Genomic DNA, 23,613 nt, shown 5'->3' with positions numbered 1-23,613 from the left:
CCTGGAGGCAAACTCACCACAAACACACCATGTAGGGAACCCAACAGTGTATTTGGATAGAGTACCACATCTAACACCCCTACATTTACAATTGGAATGTAAACTGTACCCCGAACTGATGGCACCAATGCAGGCGAGGCCAGAAGGCCAGCCGGGAGTCCCGACTCAAGTGGCTCGAACAACACTGTACCCTGAGAGTACTGCTCAGAACAGGTGGCAGCCACAATCTTCATGGTGCCACCTGGGATACGACACTGATGACGTCCTCGCACCTTTACTCGCCCTACCTGTCCAAGTCCTGGTTGACGTGTATCCTTGTGACACTGCTGCAAAGCCTGCATCACAAAATCAGGAACCTCTACTACGGGTGGAGAGTCAAACAAGGCTGGGCCATGTCGACCAAACAGCTCCTGGTAACACCGGCTCAACACATTCATTCCCAGTATTCCTGGGACCCGAGCACACGTATTACCAGGGGGATCCTTTACTACCAATATCCCACACCCTGACACTATCTTACCACACAACTCAACATCCAATTCCAGATAACCAAGATATGGAATAGCGAGCCCATTAGCCGCCCGTAGTTGGAGCCATTGGCAAAGTTTTAGGCGCTCCTGACCCCAAGGTTCAAAATGGCTTAAAAAGCAGCTCTCGGTTATAGTGGAAACCATAGAGCCTGTGTCAATCAAACAAGTCACCCCAACTCCCCCAATCTTGACCACCAGTTGTGGGCAGCCAGACATTAAATGAGACATCGAGCCCCTAATTACCCCAGCCGAGCTGTGGCTCAACAGCCCGGCGGGCACTAGTTTTCCGACGGCTGGCTTGGATGACGTTGTCCCCTCCCTAATAATGCCGGGGTATGGTCATAACGCAAAGGATTAGAAGATGACTCAGAAGCCGAATTGGCAGGCCGTGACAAATTACACTCCCTGGCAAAATGCCCAGGTTGATGGCACCGCCTACAAACCACCGGTCCATAACGTGGGGAATGACTACGCGAACGTGCGCCTTGAAATTGGGTGAAACTTTGAGTCAGCTGATTCAACTGATTTTGTTGAGCTTTTAACATTTCTCGTAATTCGCTCAATTCGGATGACGAAGACTCATTAGCAACGGAGCGCTGATTCCCCTGTACACCATATTGAATCCCATACGAAAACGGGACAGACTGGCTACGAGCCCGCGCACCCCCCGGCAAACCCTCCTGTTCCCACCGTATCGCCTCACTGCGTACTTCTAATAGTGTGATATTTGGTTGACGGCGAACTAACTGCTTGAGTTCACGCCGGAGAGCATTATCACCAACATGCTCCGCAAACTGGTCACGCAACAATATTGGAGCATTTGAAACCGCCCCAGGAAACCGCTGTTTAACTTTTTCCATAAGACCCATCAGAGCAAGGGAAAACTCCAATAGGCTCTCCCCCTCCAACTGTCGTCTGGAAAAAAAACGCTTCCTGCAATGCTACGTGGGACTGTGAGCAGCCAAAAACCTCGCGCAACGCAGAAAAAATCTTTTCTGGATCCCCTCGTTCAGCATCCGAACGATATCGGATCTCGTCACGGGCCTCCCCCTCTAGATGGTCAAATAGAAAGAACGCCTGCTCGCCTACTGACAAATGACGGGTCCGAATACAGGCCTGTGCCTCCTCAATCCATTCGCTGATGCCAATACCAGACCGACCATTGAACCGTGGACACTTCCGGTCACGAGGTACAAACACAAATCTTTCTGACGGATTGGCACCAGCAACAGCTGGAGGAGGCACAACCGGCTCTGGATCGGGCACATGAGAAGATGAAGTGCTGGAGCCAGGCAACGCGAGAGCACTCTCTTGACGCAACCGCTCATTGTCTGCCTTCAACTGCACCACCAATTCTCTTAGTTCCCTAAGTTCTTCTTCCATTATTTAAATCACAACTTACCACCACGACGGGGGTCACAAAAATAGAGAAAGCTGCTCACCGCAATCCAACAGACGCTGTTGCTTTGCCTAAAACACTAAACACAAATTAATAAAGAAACACAGAACAATTCACCTTAACAAAAAAACTACTAAATACCCACGTCTTCGCCTAGATAAGCACAATCCTGCCGACTACGCCAGAATGTGGCATGACACACCGAGGGCTGATAGAATATATATAGCGACTACGCCACCCTGGCACTTGGCCAGAGATAATAACTTGCACTTAGGCAACACAGGTTCCTGTACTAAAGAATTGGTAGAAGACGTGGGTAAAATAAGTATGAAATTTTATTAAATATAAAAAAGAGTATTATGCACACAATGAAATCACAACACAATCAATTTAATAGGATGTACTACGGGTGACCTCCATCCTCAGATACCTCTATGGGTGTAAAAGCAGGAGCCGAGGCGTGACAGCAGGGATTAAGGGCACTAATAGGCCTCCACAGCACCGCACAATTTTGGCTACACCTGTGTGGAAACACTCACACACACACACACACCACTGCACACAGCACAGCACTCGTGAAGCAATACCACCACCAAAATCCACCCCGCCTTCGGCACTCAGCTCCTGTAACAATAAGATAGTATATTACACTTAAGAATGGTCACAAAGTCACTGGTAGGATCACAACACACTATGAGTGTCAACACAGAGGATGAGGGGGGCACCTTTAACTTCTCACTGTGCCCTTTACACATAAGCACATCAATTAAATCAAAACAAACCAAAAACAAAAAGGGAAAGAGGGATATTAATATCCCTCTTCAATGAACAAAATAACTCAATAAATTAGAGTTAAGAAAATACAAAAATAAATCAAAAAAAACATTAAACAAAAAGAAACAACAACCTTTAGCACTCGAATATCACAGTAAAAGAAAAGCAACAAAACTAAAGAAACAATCACGTTCAATAAGCTTCAATCACACACACACACACACACACACACACACACACACACTAAATTACAGGCAAAGCAACAGCGCCTCTGGACGATACTTCCCACGAAGCCCTGACTGCACAAATATTAATCGCCCATAGACGCAACAAGTCTGTAATGAAGTTAAAAATAGAACACATTAAACAGTGTACATGCAAAATGTTTATTATGTTTTAAAAACACGTACCGGTTGAATGAGCGATCCGGAAGCACAGATAAATTCAAGGATAAGGCAGAAAGCTGCAGGCTCGTTCTGTCAATCTGGGATTAATGTGTACAGGGAAACAGGAGCCGCTGATACGAGACAACACGATCTATAATAGAATTAACAGTATCATACAACCTGCCATTTGGAACTATAGCATGGTTAAACTCTAAAACCACGTACCGTATGTGTGCTATCTCCACACAAATCACGTACACAGCACTCTGTGCACCCGTGGGCTCACTTAAATAAAGAGATCTCACAGCACACAATGGCACCGGGTAACATCTAGCAACGGTCGGCACTGTTAAAGTCTCCCGCAGACTCACTTCAAACTATACACAAACAGACGCATTCTAATTACACATGCAGTCTTTGCACGAAAACGCATTATAGCGGTTTCACTTACCTATCGGGAGAGAACACGTCAACCAAGCTCCAGTCGCAAGGTGTGTCCAAATAAACCACTCTAGACAAGGAAAATACTAATAAGACACAACACACTACAAACCTTCAACCAACATAACCAACACATACCTGACCGGCGACTCGAGATGACGCAGAAAGGGGGCGTAACGCATAACACCATACTGCTTCGCAGTCAAATTTATACATCCCCCTGCCCAGTGATAGGCTGATCAATGAACACAACGACCAACCAATCCAAGAGCAGGACGGGCTTTGCCAATCCTGTCACATCCTCATTTTAATCTTACGTGTGACAAACTAAAACTAAAGAACAGTTTTTTTTGGAGTCAACATTAAATACTTTATTAAAACACACTTACAGTCTGTCTGTAAATAAGTTAACAATTACCTGGTAAAGTTGGAAATGCCTTGGCGCATTGAGGAGTTTTGGCACGTCTCTGGAACAGCGATCTCTTCAGAATTGCGTACGAAGTTTGTTACTATGCAGATCGTATACATGCACAAACAACTAAATAAACCACTATATAACAAAAGAAAACATGAAACCATCTTAAACGTATACTTATTGTGATTGGATGAAAAGTGTCGGAGATCGATCAAGTGTCGTGAATCGTGATCAGCACTGCTGCTGTTACTTGTGGCGTGGCAAACAACTGACAGGTGGATGACATCAAATACCGCGAGAGTATTTCGATAGCAGTCTGCTCTGTATGATTTCTCAGCTCTCGCAGGATTTTGATGTTATCTGCCGCTCGGTTCTTGTGACGCCACATGAAGTCAAACAAGCCTGTTCTATTTCATAGCTCCAGACCGCCAGAGGCATAAACAGAGTGGAAATATCATGCGCTCGCGCATTGGTTACGAGAACTTATTGATTGGTTGTCATCCTATGACCTCATGACCCATATAAAAACCTATCACAACGTCATGAACTTTCTCTTTGTCATTCTCGCTTGGTGAGAACTTCGTTCTGTGTGCAGCTTATTGGGCTGGCGATTCGCTCCCCACTTAGCTGTTAGCAGCTGGATTGGTTTGGATTTGGATTTGGATTATTGCATTACTCTACTATTGGATCGCTAACGGAGTCGCGTCTTCCAGCGAGTACCTCTTGGTTTTACAAGGCTCTCTCGCGTGGGTCACACGACAGGATATTTGACACCGGACAGGTAAACCGTGTTGATCTTCTTGCGGCTGCATTGACGGCGAGTACCTATTGGTTTACCAGGGTTCCCTCGCCTAACATTTTAACCTCTCGCATCGAGTACCCGCGGTTTCCCCGGGTTCCCTCGTGCGACGTTACTACGCCCGCTTGATAGCTTTGCTCGACGCCTGTATCACGCGGTCGGCGGATCGCCCGTGGAACGGTTACCATGGAGCATGCGTCTTGCTCGCAGTGCCTCACCGCGATGGACATGCTGGACGGACATGACCGCTGCCCGTCATGCCTGGGTAAAGAACATCTGCAGGACGCGTTGTCTAACCCCTGCCCGGAATGCAGTATTATGCCTGTCGAGCTGCGCCAACAACGTCTGTTCAACGTTTGTTCGCCCTGCATCGGGAAATCGAGTCACGTGTGCTCTGACGGGCGAAAGTAAACGTAAACGCAAGCACCACGATGACGGCGGCGGACAACCGAAACTAAAAAAAAGTCGTCATCTACGCTGGCGAAACGCATGGACGAGCTGACTGCTACGGTGCAACAGATACAATCATTGTTGGCCGGATCAGCTGCTTCAGCGGTTAACGAATGCCACACGGAGGTAAGGGAATGTACCGCTCAAGCCGACGCTACTAATCGCTCACCTTTTCTTTCAACGGATGTTGATGGGTGCGACGCCGTATCTGTGGCAGCAACGAATTCGCTCTTCAGTGAGTCTTTTAGTCAGCCTATGTCCGACGCTATGTTGCCACCTGCCCAGTCTTCTCCGCTCCCCTCGGCCAGTGGCAGCGAACCGGGGACGCGAAGTGAGGCGTCCTCCGCAGCACTCTCTTTACGTGACACCTTAAAGAGTGCGTTGGCGAAACTGGAGCTGGATGTCCCAGCGGCGTCTGCAGGTCCAACCAACATGTTGTGCCGCTCGGTGCCTGGGGTAAAGGATGCACGTCTGCCACACTGCAAAGATTTTACGGAGGTAGTATCAGCTGCTTTTCAATCAGCGTTGTCGTTTCGGCCTGACCGTGTTACCCGCATGCTGGCAGACATGTCCGCACCTGACACAGTAGGCCTCGGTTCGATGCCGTCTTTGGAGCCCTGTGTGGCTTCTCTCATCGTCTCGCCAGACGAAGCCCTGCGACAGGATGTACGCTGTCCTAACAAAGAGTGCAGACATACAGACGACGTACTGGTCAAGACGTATAACACAGTGGCCAGACTGGGGCGTATTGGCAACTCAATGGGGCATTTGCTTTTGGCGTTACACTCGTCCCTGGATTTCGCTAACCATGATGACACAGTGGCTAGCTTAATGGACGCCTCTCTCCAGGCTCTTGGTGCTATAGCCGGTGACTGCGGGAGAGCCCTGGGCCTCCTCGCATACGCGCAACGCCAAGTTTGGTTAGCCCAATCTCCCTTACCAGAGGTCTGTCGTAATAATCTACGGCAGCTACCCTTGACACCGGGTCATTTATTTGGACCGGCTGCTCAGGAAGCTCTAGAACGACGGGTGCGTGTGTCGGAGTCCCGTTCGCATCATGTGGAACGACGCACACAATTTAAGGATCCGCAACCGGCCATACGTCCGCCTCGTCTGGCCCCCACTTCGCAACGTGGACCTGTTGGGTCTTCCAACCGCTTCTCCCGTGGTCGACACAATCGCCCTGCCCCTCCACTACACCGTAGCGCTGCGGGGGCACGCTCAAACCCTATGCCGATGAGGCAACCACCATATCAGCGCCCCCCCAAGCCTTCAGAATTTCCGGCTAGGTGCCGCTGACGGACTCGGGTCGACGGCGACAGGTTTTTCCGCATCTCAAATGCAGTGCTGGAGAGACATAACATCCAACGCCTGGCTTCTCGAGACTCTCGAGAAGGGTTACAGACTACAGTTTCGCCGTCGGCCTCCCTCTTACACCCGAGTTTGTCACACGTCAGTTTCAGACGTACGACAACGCCTCACCCTTATCGCGGAGGTTCAAAGTTTAATGCAGAGGAATGCCATAGAGGAGGTAAACCCTCTGCTGTGTTCGGGAGGTTTCTATTCCCGATACTTTCTAGTTCCCAAAAAGGATGGAGGGTTCAGACCCATCCTGGATTTAAGGCGCCTAAACAGGTTTTTAAAACGCCTACCGTTCCGCATGTTGCGCACGGCCGATGTAATTCGAGCCGTTGTTCCAGGTGTGTGGTTCGTTCCCGTGGACCTGAAAGATGCCTATTTTCATGTGCCCATTGCAGTGGAGCACAGACAGTTCCTAAGGTTCAGCTTTCTACACAAGACCTACCAGTTCAAGGTCCTTCCATTCGGGCTCTCTCTGGCCCCCCGTGTTTTCACAAAATGTGTGCAGATTGCCTTAGAGCCCCTGCAACAGGACGGTGTGTTTGTACTTCCCTATTTGGACGACTGGCTATTGTGTGCAGCCACACCGGAGCAGGCTGTGGCCGACACCGACCGCCTGCTGAGACACATCGAAGCACTGGGCTTCAGTGTCAACTGGGAGAAATGCCACCTCACTCCTACACAGTCAGTACACTTCTTAGGCATGCATCTGGACTCACGGACGATGCGAGCCTCTCTTACCGATGCCAGGAGGTCGGTGATACACCACACCCTACAGGGTGTCCGCTTGGGACACCGGATACCTTACATTCGTCTGCTGAGACTGGCGGGTCTGCTCACGGCAGCATCCACAGTGATCCGCTTGGGTCTGCTTCACCTACGCCCTTTTCAGCGATGGCTGATCGCTCTCCGCCTATCAGCAGTCCGCAACCGTCGAACCCTTGTACGAATCTCGGGGTCCGGTCATCTTTCCCTTGCCCGGTTGCGGCAGGACGATTTTCTACGGTCGGGTGTCCGGATGGGTCCACCCCCGTCACGCAGAGAGGTGGTCACGACGGACGCCTCCCTTTCAGGCTGGGGCGGCTTGTGGCAACATCAAGGTGTGAACGGCCTGTGGGAGCCGCATCTACTGAGGTGTCACATCAATGTTCTAGAGCTACAGGCGGTTCTCCTGACACTCAAGCACTTCGAAACTGCTCTGATGGGAAAACACGTTCTCGTCAGGACGGACAACACGTAGTGTTCCATATAAATCACCAGGGCGGCACGAGATCACTACCTTCTCTGCGCCTGACACAGAAACTCCTGACTTGGGCGGAGCCACGTCTTCTTTCCCTGCGGGCGACGCACGTCCCCGGCCGCCTCAACATTGCAGCAGATTCGCTGTCTCGGGGGGGACCGAGGCCGACGGACTGGCAACTGCACAAAGAGGTTGTGCAAAGGATTTGGAATACATACGGCAAGGCGACAGTGGATCTGTTCGCCTCCAGAGACACGACTCATTGTCCTCTGTGGTTCTCGGAATGGACGGATCAAGGATTGCTGGGGAGAGATGCCCTGGCTCACGAGTGGCGGGACTCAGTACTGTATGCTTTTCCGCCGACAGCTCTGATCTGGGCGGTACTCTGCCGGTTCCGGGAGAAAAGGCACAAGGTACTTCTGATTGCTCCCAAATGGCCGAGCATGCCATGGTTTCATCTGCTTCTGGCTCTCACGACGGGACCGACCAGACCGCTGCCCCTGAGGAGGGACTTGCTGTCCCAGATGGAGGGCTCCTTGTGGCACCCCTGCCCGGAGAGGCTGAAACTCTGGGTTTGGCCGCTGGGAGGAGTCGGGAAGTCTTGGCCTGTTCAGACAGGGTCAAACACACTGTCCTGAATGCTCGTGCGTTATCCACTAGGACGATGTACGACAACAGATAGAAGCTGTTTGTCACTTGGTGTACAGAAAGAGCGTTGGACCCCTATGGCTGTTCTATCTCTGCCATTCTTGAGTTCCTACAAACGCTCTTAGACGATGGGCGTTCCCCAGCTACGCTGAGAGTTTATGTTGCTGCACTTTCAGCTTATCGGACTCCAGTGGATGGTGTTTCCTTGGGCGCGCACGCTTTGATGGTGGCTTTTCTCAAAGGCGCACAGCGTCTACATCCCCGTGCACAGCTAGACTTTGCCCCTTGGGACTTCAACGTTGTTTTGGATGGCCTATGCTCGCCGCCGTTTGAACCTTTGGAGCATGCCGAGCTTAAGTGGCTTTAGGTTAAGACTGCTTTCTTGTTGGCCATAACTTCCGCAAAAAGGGTCAGTGAACTACATGCCCTTTCTGTGAGTGCTCATTGTTTGAGATGGGGCCCTGATTTTAACCTAGTCAAACTGTGGCCTAATCCTGTCTTCCTGCCTAAAGTGTTGGCTTCTCAATTCGTCAAGCAACCATTGTCTCTGAAGGCGTTTCAACCTACGGACGCTTATTGACGGATGCTATGCCCGGTACGTTCTTTGCGGCGCTATGTTGAAGTGACTGCTCCGTGACGCACAACGGATCAGTTGTGTGTTCGTTTTGGTGCGTGTCGGAAGGGGGCGGCCCTGTCGAGACAAAGATTGGCACACTGGGTCACAGAGGCCATAAGTGGTGCTTACAGTTCAATGGGCAGGCCTGCTGCGAATTCTGTGAGATGTCATTTGACGCGCGGTATTGCAACTTCTTGGGCTGCGTTGAAGGGGATCTCTATTGCTGACATTTGTTCCACGCGCAACTTGGTCGTCGCCGTGCACTTTTTCAAGGTTTTACAGACTAAATGTGGTTTCACTACCGCCTGTCTCTTCTGCCATACTGACTGGTTCAGTGTGATGTGATTTTTTGTTTGTATATTTGTTAATAAAGATGTTGAGTTTATTCTGTCTAATGTCTTTATTACATTCCTCGTGACTTGGTGGTATCAGTCTTCCACTCTGTTTATGCCTCTGGCGGTCTGGAGCTATGAAATAGAACGCTGGTTACGAATGTAACCGTGGTTCTATGAATGGTGGAAGACCGCCAGAGTCTTTGGTCACTCGGTCTGGCGAGAGTGACCATTGAGAAAGTTCATGACGTTGTGATAGGTTTTTATATGGGTCATGAGGTCATAGGATGACAACCAATCAATAAGTTCTCGTAACCAATGCGCGAGCGCGTGGTGTTTCCACTCTGTTTGTGCCTCTGGCGGTCTTCCACTATTCATAGAACCACGGTTACATTCGTAACCAGCGTTATCAGACACTGGTTAGAGCAGTGTAGCAGTCAAAAACGGGACGTGGGACAAATAATTAAGCTCCAAATACGGGACGAACCGGTTAATACGTAGAATTGTGGAGTCTTTTTTCTGTTTTACGCCGTGAACAGGTTCTTGCAGATGGCTCACTATTCAAGTGAAGCAGTTCAGAAGTTGTTATTTCGCGTCATTGTGCACGGTTTGTATTAAAATGTTATAGGCTACACGCATCTATTAAATAACAAAAACACGAAGATGATATACACGGTCAGTACTTCTGAGAACAAACACACTGAAAATGTTTTAAGCTTAATCAAATTGACTGCACAAATCATTACTACATAGTATCTAGTAATGATTTAACTTATAAAAAAGTTGACATTTTTCAAATAATTTTTATGAGAGTTAAAGTAATGGGAAAAACACATTGCTGCTATGACTTACTGATCACATTTTTTTTTTTTACAGTGTACTGTTGCAAGGTTGTGATGGTGGTGGATGCTCATTACATAAGACCTCCTGAGTCAGGTTTGTATCTCTGTGATTTCTGTGCTTCAAGCATGCTTACGCAATACAATGAAACACAGCTCTGTATTAGAGATTTATAGAGAGGAAACAAAACTTGTAGTTAAATGTTTTGACGTCATACGCTCAAAAGAAAACCATGTAGATTTTAATCTAATCTAAAACTGCATTTTTCTGGAAAATAGCATTGACTCTTTAATACAGTGAAAAAGTGAGGTTTTTATATAACCAGTCAGCGTGTACTGTAATATGGTTGGATTCAATACTTAAACCCATGAAGAAATGTTTTGCAGTAATTTTTAATGTAAGTCTGTGTTTCACTGGGATCGTGATTTCAGTGATAGTAGGCATTTTTCAAAATCAGATACCCTGCCTTTAATGAATTAGTTTTTCTATATTTAAAATTTTCTTATCCTATTAACAGCCTTGATTGATCTTATACCTAAAAGTCACCTAATAGATCCCTTCACAGTTCACATCACAGGCGGTTCCCACTACGCATGTCGAGGTCAGAAAAGTCATTACAGCAGATTGAGTTGCGTATTATTCGGTATCATCAAAAATGCCTACTTGCGTCTTGGGCTTTGAAAATCGCACCACGTCTGCCATTAAGTTTTTCGGGATTCCTGCAGAATCATAAAAACAACAAATACAACATCTGTGGCTGCAAACAATTAAACGTGCAGACTGGGACAATGCAAAGATCAAAGAGGCTTGTGTTTGTAGTGCTCACTTCATTTCAGGTAAGTCATCGTTTTTCAGCACTGTTAGATTAAACTAGAAAGCCTAAATGGTATGAACAGTTTGATCCCATGCTGCGCGCGCACCTGATAGTCATTCAATGTTTACAAACCGTGAAGGGGTCTATATGAGAAATTCACTTTCATTTGTTTTTTGAACATAATTGTGTGTCACCTTTGTGTGTGTACACAACCACCCTTTAATGATAAAATTCTACCCACTCGTTTTTTATAAAACCTGTAAAATCTCGGCGTTCTGAGCAAACTGTCACTTTGCGCAGGCCCCACCCACAACAGTTGAAAGACCACAGTTATAATTTCTATTTATATCTTTACATAATTTATCACTGCACAATCATTAATAAAGTAAGTAGGGGTGCACCGATAAATGCCGATATACACTAATAATACGTGGCCGATAACTATTCTTAATTGCACGACCGATAATAATAATTCATAGCTATTTCATGTACCACGGCTTTTGATCAGTAAGTCCTTATCGATCTGAAATAACTCTTAGTTTGAGTCGTTTATAACATGCATTTGAAAAAGCAATACTCATCAAACATAATCATTATACATATTCTTTATTATAATGAAAATAACTAAAAAGGTTTGAAGAACAGCAATATAAATATATCCCTAAGCCATTTCCTGGAACTGCGTGTCATCATAGCCAAAGATATGTATAAAGGCTAGATGTCTCGCCTGCGCTGCTGGCCAATTGAGTGGAAAGTCCGCATTTGGCGGCCATCTTACCACAGGCAGTTTGCTCACTCGTAGCATTGAGTTTTAATGGTGCAGGTACTTTTAAATGACCACAACTTGCTTAATGTTTTACAGATTTTCAAACGGTTTGGTTTGTTATAAACTTCAAAGATGTACCTATGGCACTGCATACTTATACTAAAAAAATTAATGAAACATGTTAAAGCATCCAGAATTATAGCCACGTTAATAACGTTTGTAAGAAACCAAACCGTTTGAAAATTGGTAGAAAATTGAGCAAGTTATGGTCATTTAAAAGTACCTACACTATTAAAGGTGCTCTAAGCAAATTCACGCATTTTAGACCATAAAACATTTTTTGTTACATACAGCAAACATCTCCTCACTATCTGCTTGCTGCCTGTCCGCTGATCAAACGGTAAAAAAAGCGATCTCTGTAGACAGCCCAGGCTCCACAAACTGCAATAAAAACAAAGTGGTCAAACATACAAACAGAAACCATAACAAAGTTTCAGCCAATAAATGACAAGGATTTGAGGGTGGGGGTTGGGCGCGTTCATGAAAGCACGGAAGGGAGGGGGACGAGTTAGCTACGCTCCGTTTGTTTGAAAACAGTTCAAACATCAACAAAAAGTCACACAGATTCGCTTAGAGCGCCTTTAAACTCAATGCTACGAGTGAGTAAGCTGCCTGTGGTAAGATGGCCGCCAGGTGATGATGTTAGAGACTGTTAAGGTTGGACAGGGAATGAACCCAAGCGCAGACGTAATTGTAATCATAAACACTTTTATTCGAAAACAGAAAACCAAAAACCCATGATGGGGTAAACAACAAACCAAAACTGAACAGAAGACTGGGTGAACTTAGGGCTATAATAATTAGACTAGACGACAAGACAAAAACAAACTGGACTATGACTTCACTAAACAAAATGACAGCATACTCAAATCAACAAGGCAAAACGAACCAGTGAAGAACACCAAACACAAGGACTTTAAATAGGAGAACAAATGAGGTGAACAGGTGAAAATCATAACAAGTAAGGGATCGGGTAAAAAGTGACAAGACATGGCAATACGTGGTTAGCATACACAATACAGGCCACGCATTCCCCACACAAGACATTGTATTGTCAGAACCCTGCCATACTAAACTGATATACAAAATTAGACAAGGTTCTGGCAGGATCCTGACAGAGACTCCGCCCTAACACATCTAGCCTTTATACATATCTATGATCATAGCTGCGTGTGTATTGTTTTTCGTCTACAGCGCATATTGAGCGCCCCCTGGCTTTTGGATGTAGCGCCATTTCACCGTAATTCATTGAGAAGCATATCAAGCATCATCGGCCGATATATCGGTACACCCTAAAAGTAAGGTGATTCTCTGATAAAAGCAGTGTATGTTTTTAGGATAATAAACAGGGATTTAAGCACTAGCTCGTTTGCATTTAAAGAGATACACACAAAACAACACTTTTTCCTACACACCCAAAATAGGCCTTTTCAACAAGGTATAATAAATAATCTATGGGGTTTTGGACCTGAAACTTCACAGGCGCATTCTGGAGACAAATAAGTTTTGACTATTGCATTTAAAAAAAATGTAAGTAGTGACATTTAAAAAGTGGAAAATTCAAAACACTATTGATATACATTTTTTTTTATATTTTACTAAAATACAAGTCACAAATATTGTCTTTTTGCATATTTTGGGTCTTTCCAAGTTTAAAGCAAAATGAAATGTTGCCTGCTATCAGAGAGTTTCTCCACAAGCTAAACAGTTAATATGAATAATTAATTTTCCATTCTCTCTCTCAGTTTGAGAAGATGCACAGCGTTCCACAATGTTCAAACATCTTTGAAGTCCCTGATGCGTTTCCCATGTGATGTAAGTTCTTTAATAATTTCTTTCTCCGTGATCCTGAAATAGTATCCATCAAAGAAAGCAGTCATCTTGGATTCAGCTGTTGAGTTATGAATGAGTGGGATTCTTTTGAGAGCACACAGAATAAAAACAAACCCTGATCGTGAAGATTCATCATATGCAAATTAGAAATGTACATCTCTGCTAAATACCTTTGAGCACAGGTGCGTTACAGAAGAAACGATTTTTCACAGCTTCTTAATAACATATGAAGAATTATATGCGTTTTCCATCTCTCATGTAGGCCTAATCCTTTTTTTTTTTTTGATATTCCATCAACTCCAGGAAAAATCACTCCAGTTAGATGAAAGATAGAAATTAAATTGGTTTAGGGAGGTCAGGTGTGATTGGCACGGTGCTCTTGTGGAATCGGGCTTTCTTATTAATGAGATATCGGGACATCAAAGAGGACCCCCTATTACTCAAAGGTGGTATTGCGTGTAGAGTACTCAGGCAGAAGGTTTTTGCTTCTTCAATGGTGTCTTTTTATATCTTCACGAATGCTCAGCCACCCTGAAGACAGCACAGGAGAGGGAATCAAGAGGGTAAAAAATAGCCAAGCAGATGATCTGTTTTCTGAAAAGCCATTATCGGTTGACAGACAGGTGTTGCTCGGGGCTGTTGCAGAGGTATGCACACCAACACTTTAGCACCCTTACGAATCCCAGGTGAGGGGGAGAGAGAGCGAGAAATAGGCAAGCATAGGAATATTGTGCTACTGGTATGAAACATCTGCTAAATAATGCATAAGACTTGGTGATGTTCTCAGTTCATCAGTTTTTCTAAAGATAAACCATTAGTTCATAGCATCATAAAGTTGTTGCTTTCACTTACACATACAGTATGCGATTTAAGCCCTTTATTTTATTTCGCACACAATGTTTGCCATCTCAGCCACCTTCAAAGTCAACTTAATGTGATTCATACTTCACACTGAAACAGCAGCTGTAGTCAGCACATTTTTACAGTATTTCATTTTGAATACTTCCCTTACCAATCATTAAAGTTTTATTAAGTGTCAGTCTTCAAGCTTTTAATCTTCGTAATCGTGCTGATATTCAATAGATGCTCTCTTGCAAGCTTGATAATTTTTTATAGTACAGTGAAAATCTACTAAATTTTAAATATTTGGTATGAAATATATATGTATCTCTCTCAAGGGTTTTTCCCCTCCTAGGAGTTTTCCCCCTGGACTAGCCAGGAGGGTTTTTCTCCTAGGGGTTTTTTCATCCCCTTGAGAGTCCGCCACCTTTGGCTTAACTTACTACTTTACTGTATACGTTACATTATTACTACGCTCGCTTTTCTATGCTTTTCCTATCTATAAATGTTAAGCTGCTTTGAAACAATTTACAATTGTGAAAAGTGCTATATAAATAAAATTCAAAGGATGATCACAAGATGGTCGATTGACACATCTTTGTATGCTTATCTATGGTTCAAATGACATGAGTGAGTAAACTTTTCATTTTTGGGTGAACTATCCCTTAAAGGAACCATATATCCGGCTCTCATTCTGGTGTAATAATCAAGGACTTTGCTGCTGTAACATGGCTACAGGAGGCACAATTATATTATGCAGCAGCCGAAAATAGTCCCCTTAGTAACTTTCAATAGCAGGGGACTATTTTCGTGCACTGCGTAATATCATTGCGCCTCCTGCAGCCATGTTACGGCAGCAAAGTCCTCGATTATTACGCCAGAATAAGAGTATAGTTCCTAGCCATGTCTGCCTAGAGAGTCGCAACTTTGAGTTTTCCGTCTGTCTTAGTGCACGATGTAACTACAGAAGAGTCGAGTTTTAAATAGGAAAGGTGTCGAGACTCTTTGGTTATTTTTGAGCGTGATGCTAAATGGTCCAACAAGATTCCATGGATTGTGCTAAGCCATGCAAAAAGTGGCAGCGCCAGACCCGGAGATCAGCTGAATGGATTCCAAATGGTAAAACTCAACTCTAGAGGAGCTGGAAAATGAGTATATTTTCAAAAAAAGTGAGTGTCCCTAAAGCCAGCCCTATAAAAATATAACTGAGAGGGAGGTAGAATACAAAAAGCAGAGCAGAAAAAGCGATAAAGTCGATGCTGTTGCTAAAAAGATAAGTGTGCATTTAGGTCGTCCACAGGGACAAACAGTACCCTACTGGCCTCTTGCCTCGGATCCTGATGCACAGCAGAACACTCACGCATCCATCATTTGGTGTCCTGGAATTTGGGCTACCAGACAATTTTCAAACATTACAGAGAAGAAGCTGACTACATTCACTGCAGTGACTAAATGAAAAGTGTTTTTAAACTGGATTACATTCAGAACACCACAGCAAATAGACAGTCTTCGCTAGTTCCCGTTAAGAATTACATCAATTGTTTATCGATGATGTAAGCAGGTGATGATGATGTTAACATTACTCACTGTCATGAGAAGATCCCATGATCACGGCAGCTCTGCTTAGTAAGGTCACTTTTCGACCATCTGTGGTCATTAATTTAGTTAGACTGATGGGTCAAGTGCTTTACTCTGAAGGCCATTGTATGCGATCTATTCAGTTCACATCATATTACCATTACATCTCTGCTGGTAAGAGTCAGCAAATGAATTAAAAAGCTTATTTTGTTAAACGACTGGCTAACCAGGGCTGTTTTTGTTTAGAGAGATCTATAATAACTGGAATATCTATTTGCCTTAAAGGAAAAGTTCACCCAAATATGAAAATTCTCTCCCTCTATGATAATTTACTCACCCTCATGTCAACCCAAATGTTTATGATGTCATTTCTTCGGCTAAACAGAAATGTTTTTACATTAAGATGTCATCATGTTATCTTGGGGTTAACATTTTGGTGTCTACATGGCAGAGCTCCAAAGACTACCCTATCTCACGGAAAGTCGTGTTATCGTCACAAAATATTTGATTAATTTATTTGTGTTCAGGACACAAATTTCCGCAGTTTTTTGTGCTACTGAACATGAATGTCTTTTTCGTGTCACTCAGCATGAATTTCTATAAACAGTTTTTTTTTATTTTTAAATCTTTGTCGCTTGGGGTTAAGGTTAGATTTGGGGTTTGGTTGTAATTGTATGTATTGGTTTCTACATGCTTTTGTTTTGCTTATACAATTCTCGCTTGGAGTTGGGGTTAGAGTTGGGGTTTGGGTTAAGATGTCTGAAATGTATCAGAAAGTGATTCTAACCCAAACCCCAAGCGACAATGGTAAAAAAAATTGAAAAAAAAAAACAATGAGAAAAAATACATAAAATGACACGAACCTAATACATATACATATATATACATATACATATACATATACATATACATATACATATACATATACATATATATATATATATATATATATATATATATATATATATATATATATATATATACATACATATACATATACATATACATATATATATATATATATATATATATATATATACACACATATATTTATATATATATATATATATATATATATAAATACACACACATTAATTTATGTATTTAAGAAACATTTATATGTATGTTTATATATATTTTAATATATTTTATATTATAAATAAAAAATATACAAAATATGTATGTGTGTATTTATATATACATAACACACACACACACACACACACACACACACACACACACACACACACACACACACATATATTATGCAAACCACACTTTTATTTTGTATGTGATTATTCGCGATTCTTTTGACAGTTCTAATAAATATAAATACTATATATATGTTTTCTTAAAATTATATATGTATGTGTAGTATTCTTACATAATTATTATACACAGTACACACACACACATATATAATGTAAACAAAAACTTTTATTCTGCAAACTCAGTAATAGTACAATTAGTTGAGATTCATCGTTATGCAGCCCAATTTATAAGTATGCAATCTTTGCACATGGGCCCTCAGTTTAGCATCCGGTTTATTTTGAATCAATTTCACTTGAGCCATGTCATGTCACTAATCATTTTACTTTTTGATGTGAAAGGCAAGAGTCCGGGGAAATCATACAGTACGTTTATTTCAGACTTTTAAGAGAAATCAGGCATTGGCAAAGCATCTTTAATATAATAAAGTGTTGTCCATTTATATACGTCTTGAATAGATACTGTATGTTTAAATAGCTATCGAGAGTGAAAAAAGCTTTTTGGAAGCAGATGGTGTAGTAGTTACAGCATCAACGTGCAAGGTTTAACCGCACCATGCCTGTATCGACCACTCGCAGAGATTCAATATGATATAACATGATTTTTGCATTTGCTGGGATGATGTCACTGTCTGTAGTAAAGCACTTCTCCTCAATTGCATTAAATGTAAGCATTATCAAAGATGACTTTTCTTTATCATTGTGGATGTAAGTAAAAAAACGTAGTCACCTCTGGCTGCAGTCGCTGAGGTGAGTGTTGGGTTGAGGGAAATAACATTAGCCAATCTGCTGGTGTTTCACTTTTCTACCCCTGGATAAACATAAGACATTAAAACCTGCTGAAACCTCACTTCCCCCGATGGCCACCTTGAGATGAACAAAGAAAAAAATCCATTCAATCAAAGCATCTTTAGTCGTTGATGTCTTCACTGAATAGTGGCTTGACAGTCACGGTGGCTTGAATTGAACGTGCGTTTGCTGAGCACAGACACACCAGACAATTCAATTTGACACTGACTTTAGACAAGAGCTGAGGGCCTAATGAGATTCTCTGTCTTGCATGTCCCACTGCTTCCAGATCAGCTGTTCACTGCAGCCAAACAGATGAGGTCATCACTTTCCACCTCTGTTGCCATGGAGAAAGAGTATAGGTTGGTAATGATACCTACCTTTAGACTGGCCTTTTTCTGTTCAGTCCCGTTTGACATTTCCCCTTGGATTTAGAAGCTCATTTTACTTACCTGAAGTCAGGTTATTATTCTACAGTATTATATTTTCTGCTCTGTCTGTCTTTCTGTCTCTACCTACCTATCTGTCTGTCTGTCTATCTGTGTCTGTCTGTCTGTCTACCTGCCTGCCTGCCTGCCTGTCTGTCTGTCTACTGTATATCTATCCATCTATCTTTTATGTCATCATCTATCATCGGTGTCTGTCTGTCTATCTAGTATCTGTCTGTCTTTGTCTCCCTGTTGGTGTCTGTCTGTCTGTCTATCTACTGTATGTCCCTACCTGCCTGTCTGTCTATCTACTGTATATCTCTTTCTGTCTGTCTGTCTGTCGTCTCTTTTTCTGTCTATCTGTATATCTATGTGCCTGCCTGCCTGTCTATGTGTGTGTCTGTCTGTCTGTCTGTCTGTCTGTCTACCTATCTAGTATCTGTCTGTCTTTGTCTTCCTGTTGGTGTCTGTCTGTCTGTCTATCTACTGTATGTCCCTACCTGCCTGTCTGTCTATCTACTGTATATCTCTGTCTGTCTGTCTGTCTGTCTGTCTGTCTGTCATCTCTTTTTCTGTCTGTCTGTCTACTGTGTATCTATGTCCCTGCCTGTCTGTCTGTCTGTCTGTCTGTCTACTGTATATCTATGTCCCCGCCAGCCTGTCTACCTGTCTATTTAGTATCTGTCTGTCTTTGTCTTCCTGTCGGTGTTTGTCTGTCTATCTAGTGTATGTCCCTACCTGCCTGTCTGTCTGTCTACTGTATATCTCTGTCTGTCTGTCTGTCTGTCATCTCTTTTTCTGTCTGTCTGTCTACTGTATATCTATGTCCCTGCCTGCCTATCTGTCTGTCTACTGTATATCTATGTCCCTGCCTGCCTGTCTACCTGTCTATTTAGTATCTGTCTGTCTTTGTCTGTCAGTATGTGTCTGTCTGTCTGTCTGTCTGTCTTTGTCTGCTTGTCGGTGTCTGTCTGTGTCTGCCCGTCTGTGTCTGTCTATCTAGTGTCTGTCTGCCTTTGTCTGCCTGACGGTGTCTGTCTGTCTATCTAGGGTATGTCCCTACCTGCCTGTCTGTCTATCTACTGTATATCTCAGTCTGTCTGTCTGTCTGTCATCTCTTTTTCTGTCTATCTGTCTACTGTATATCTATGTCCCTGCCTGCCTATCTGTCTGTCTGTCTGTCTACTGTATATCTATGTCCCCGCCTGCCTGTCTAACTGTCTATTTAGTATCTGTCTGTCTTTGTCTGCCAGTCGGTGTCTGTCTGTCTATCTAGTATCTGTCTGTCTTTGTCTGCTTGTCGGTGTCTGTCTGTGTCTGCCCGTCTGTGTCTGTCTATCTAGTGTCTGTCTGCCTTTGTCTGCCTGACGGTGTCTGTCTGTCTATCTAGGGTATGTCCCTACCTGCCTGTCTGTCTATCTACTGTATATCTCAGTCTGTCTGTCTGTCTGTCATCTCTTTTTCTGTCTGTCTGTCTACTGTATATCTATGTCCCTGCCTGCCTATCTGTCTGTCTGTCTACTGTATATCTATGTCCCCGCCTGCCTATCTAACTGTCTATTTAGTATCTGTCTGTCTTTGTCTGCCAGTCGGCAGAGGTGTCAAGTAACAAAGTACAAATACTTCGTTACCTTACTTAAGTAGATATTTTGGGTATCTATACTTTACTTGAGTAATTATTTTTCAGACGACTTTTTACTTCTACTCCTTACATTTTCACGCAATTATCTGTACTTTCTACTCCTTACATTTTAAAAATCGCCTCGTTACTTTTATTAATTTCAACTTGTTTTCTTTTTTTACATTCCGGCTTGTCATCATTAAAAAAACCTATCTTGATAAATTGCATCATCCAGATGAATCCGATTGTGGTTGGATGAGAAGTATAAACATACACCATTTCGACTCCCTATTGGTTTGTACGCAATCCCCGCCCCCCAGCTGACTGCAGATGATCAAAGTTTGTTCGATAGCGCTGCACAGAGAAACATAAAAGAACCGCGAGAGCGATTAGAAAGCATGCAGAGTGTCTCCCCTCGCGATGCTTTGATATCATCCGCCATCTGTTTGTACAGTAACAAAACGCGGCATTCTGTCTTCAAATGGAAAAGTACGAAATAAAACTCGCGCATCACTTTCAGGTCAGTTCACATTCACAAGCCTGTGTAAATGCTGACACCAACTCATCTGTGTGATTTAAATAGTGTAACAATACCAATTTATATCATGTCACTTCAGTTGTTCAACTTATATGACATTGTGCTGCGTTGCGTTTTGAAGCATGGCAAAGATATCTAGGCTAAAGACATTGTTGTTTTGTATATGCTAATAACTGCCGTAAATTTTATTTGCATTAACAAAACCTACTTAGCTGAATGCTTGAGTGTTAAATCAATAAAATACATAACCATACATACCAACTTTTGCTTTTGTTAATAGACATCAGCTGTTTCCTTAAACCTGACTTTTAATTTACTTACAATAAAGACATTTAGTAATTCTCCAAAAGCGCTTGGATTTATACTGACTAAAGTAAAGTATACAAAAGTCCATTAGCTACACAAGTACATATGCAGAAATATAGGCTATAATATATAATTGCATATTTGTAGTTTGTGTTGCTGTCAAAATACAATTATAAATGATAACAATAGCATATTTGTATTCTCACACATACTATAGTTGTGTGATTTTGTTGTTTTTTAACTTAAGGGGGCACCACTGTAAAAGTTTGGCCACCAGCACTGCTCTGAAGATTGACTTTTTGCACCATTACAATATTTATAGGCAACTAGTCATTATATCTTCCTCTCTATGGAACACATGTTAATGCTCAGTAGTACACATATATGGATCTTTAATGCAGTTGTTATCAAACATTTTTTGCGGCCTCCCTTGTGTACAGTGGATTGACATAAATATTCTAAAACTTAAAATTCGAATTAAACGAAACATTTTAAATTATACAATTTATTGCTTTTGTTTAGTAGCCTTATTTTTCTGAGGTTTAATTACACAGAATTTATAATAAAGTAATGTATTTCATAAAATATTATAAAACTGGGGCCCCTGGCACCATCCAGTTTGAGAACCACTGCTTTAATGTATTTGTTTGCATTGTATTGAAATGCGTTCATTTTTAATGGGCATATACCGTATGTGGTTGAAACAGATAGCCTAGTGCAGGGGTAGGCAACATGGAGTGCCGATGTCCTGCAGTGTTTAGCTCCAGGTCTAATCAAGCACACCTGAACAAACTAATAAAGGTTAAAGTCACCTGAAACTACAGGTAACCAAGGTTTTATAAGGGTTGGAGCTAATCTTCAGGACATCGACACTCCAGGAATGACGTTGCCTACCCCTGGCCCTAGTGCATCCCAAATTTTTTAAAATTAACATTTTAATAACACTATAGTTATTATGGCCTTTAGAAACATTTTTTAGAGGAGATAGGGTAGTGCCCAAAAGGCCCCTGTGGTGCGGCCTAGGCTTTTTTCTCGAATGACATTTTTTTCCTTACATTACTTTTGAAACCAGTACTTTTTCACTTTTACTTGAGTAAAAAGCTTGAGTTGATACTTCAACTTCTACAAAAGTCTTTTAAAACCCTAGTATCTATACTTCTACTTGAGTAATGAATATGAATACTTTTGACACCACTGCCAGTCGGTGTCTGTCTGTCTATCTAGTATCTGTCTGTCTTTGTCTGCTTGTCGGTGTCTGTCTGTGTCTGCCCGTCTGTGTCTGTCTATCTACTGTATGTCCCTACCTGCCTGTCTGTCTATCTACTGTATATCTCTGTCTGTCTGTCGTCTCTTTTTCTGTCTATCTGTATATCTATGTGCCTGCCTGCCTGTCTATGTGTGTGTCTGTCTGTCTGTCTGTCTATCTAGTATCTGTCTGTCTTTGTCTTCCTGTTGGTTTCTGTCTGTCTGTCTGTCTACTGTATGTCCCTACCTGCCTGTCTGTCTATCTACTGTATATCTCTGTCTGTCTGTCTGTCTGTCTGTCATCTCTTTTTCTGTCTGTCTGTCTACTGTATATCTATGTCCCTGCCTGTCTGTCTGTCTACTGTATATCTATGTCCCCGCCAGCCTGTCTACCTGTCTATTTAGTATCTGTCTGTCTTTGTCTTCCTGTCGGTGTTTGTCTGTCTATCTAGTGTATGTCCCTACCTGCCTGTCTGTCTGTCTACTGTATATCTCTGTCTGCCTGTCTGTCTGTCTGTCTGTCTGTCTGTCATCTCTTTTTCTGTCTGTCTGTCTACTGTATATCTATGTCCCTGCCTGCCTATCTGTCTGTCTGTCTACTGTATATCTATGTCCCCGCCTGCCTGTCTACCTGTCTATGTAGTATCTGTCTGTCTTTGTCTGCCAGTCGGTGTCTGTCTGTCTATCTAGTATCTGACTGTCTTTGTCTGCTTGTCGGTGTCTGTCTGTGTCTGCCCGTCTGTGTCTGTCTATCTTATGTTGTGACTAAAGAAAGTAAAAAATGTTAAAGGTGACATAGAATGATTTGTAGAATGATGGGGTATTTTTCCTTGTTCTGTGATGTGACATGTAGACAACAAAATTTTGGTTGGGTCTGTAATGCAGAAAGCTATATTAAGGTGGGGGGATTTTAAACACATGGTTTTGCACCTATTTGGCGTCCCTTCAGGCTAACCCTAACCCTACTCAACTGGCAACCTCATTATGAAATGCAAGCGCTTGACGCTGATTGGCTACATTTGCTGCCACACAAAAGAATGTCAACTTCGCCTTCTTCAGAACACGGACAGAGCACACCTTGGAACGCGACTCGCCATTTCACCTTGAACTTCACAAACACTGCTTCAATTTACTTCCCGTTGGAGGCGAGAGGTCGGATGTATGCAAATAATTTTGAAGGGGAGGGAATTGAATGAGAATGGGGCGGTAGTAAGATGCATTCTCTGTGACCTTTCAATTTTAGCATTTTCAAAGTGCCAAACCTTTAGGAACTGTGTGTTAATTGTAATTGGATTGCA

The 23,613-nt window shown here is 43.0% G+C and overlaps 1 long non-coding RNA gene across 1 annotated transcript; it reads left to right on the top strand.

Moving 5' to 3' along the window:
* The first annotated feature begins 9,869 nt into the window (after positions 1-9,869).
* Positions 9,870-14,764, top strand: LOC141358766 (uncharacterized). The gene is made up of 3 exons (XR_012365183.1): positions 9,870-9,996; positions 10,266-10,325; positions 13,615-14,764. It is a non-coding gene; the product is annotated as an uncharacterized lncRNA (long non-coding RNA).
* Positions 14,765-23,613: the final 8,849 nt, after the last annotated feature.

The sequence above is a fragment of the Misgurnus anguillicaudatus genome, chromosome 22 (assembly GCF_027580225.2).
Source record: "Misgurnus anguillicaudatus chromosome 22, ASM2758022v2, whole genome shotgun sequence".
In the NCBI taxonomy this organism is placed as follows: Eukaryota; Metazoa; Chordata; class Actinopteri; order Cypriniformes; family Cobitidae; genus Misgurnus; species Misgurnus anguillicaudatus.
Note: the sequence above shows the minus strand (reverse complement) of the source record. Positions and strands in the feature narration are given on the sequence as shown.